The sequence below is a fragment of the Penaeus monodon genome, chromosome 15, assembly GCF_015228065.2.
Source record: "Penaeus monodon isolate SGIC_2016 chromosome 15, NSTDA_Pmon_1, whole genome shotgun sequence".
Lineage (NCBI taxonomy): Eukaryota > Metazoa > Arthropoda > Malacostraca > Decapoda > Penaeidae > Penaeus > Penaeus monodon.
The window spans coordinates 18,798,830-18,799,802 of record NC_051400.1 but is presented as its reverse complement, the minus strand read 5'-3'; positions in this window follow the sequence as shown (position 1 = coordinate 18,799,802).

The following is a 973-nucleotide window of genomic DNA, read 5'->3' as shown; positions in this document are numbered from 1 at the left end:
CTTATTTGTTTATTTATCATTATTACCTTTTTTTGTCTACATGGCGTGGCCAAGTTGTAGTTTTGAAAGACCATGCCAACAAACATAAAAAAGAGACTTAGCACTGATTTCTCTCACACAGTTGATTTGTGTACTAATATTTAGATGTCTATATCTGTCTAAGACTGAAGATATGGATAATAATCTAGGCAAGTACGTTGTGTTTTTAACATTTGGCCTAAAGAACACATACCGCCAAATCAAGTTGAAAGAATCCGACAGTTCCTTTAGGGTGATAAATGCAATTCCTGATTATTAGCAACAAATGGATAAGTTAGTTCAGCAAGAAAATTATCTGGATAATATTACAGTCGCTGGTCATACTCAACAGGAATATGACGAAAATGTTCAAGTGAGAAGACGCTAACTCTAAATGAATCAAAGACCAAAATATCCTTGGCTACTGCACTGGCAATAGTAGAATTCTGGTCCTGAAAGGCTCCAACACATGAAAGAGCTTACTCTCCAGAAAGTTTTGGTTCACCAAAGAAAGCTTTTGAAAGCTTTATATTCTATGCCAAATGGATATCCAATTTCGCAGACAAAATCCAGCTGTTAATCAATAACACTACTTTTCTACTGAGTGAACAGGCTATGGAGGCCTTAACTCAACTCACAAAACATTGAAATATGCCATCCTTCAGTCTACTGTTGAAAATTTGTGAAGCCTCTATTGTAGCAATTTTAAGAGTGTTGAACCATGGTGGGAGAGCTGTCGCCTTTAAGTACAAAACATTACTGGGCAATTAGTTACATTACCTAGTGAAGGAGGAAGCTACAGCCATAATAGAGGCAGCTCTATAACACTGTATGCTTGTCACTGATCAATGCACATTTACATTTATGCTAGATAACAGGATATGACCTCCCCCATCAAAAAAGGGAAAATGCAAGAATGGAGGATGGAATTGGCTTCATTCAGCTAAAGCATTCA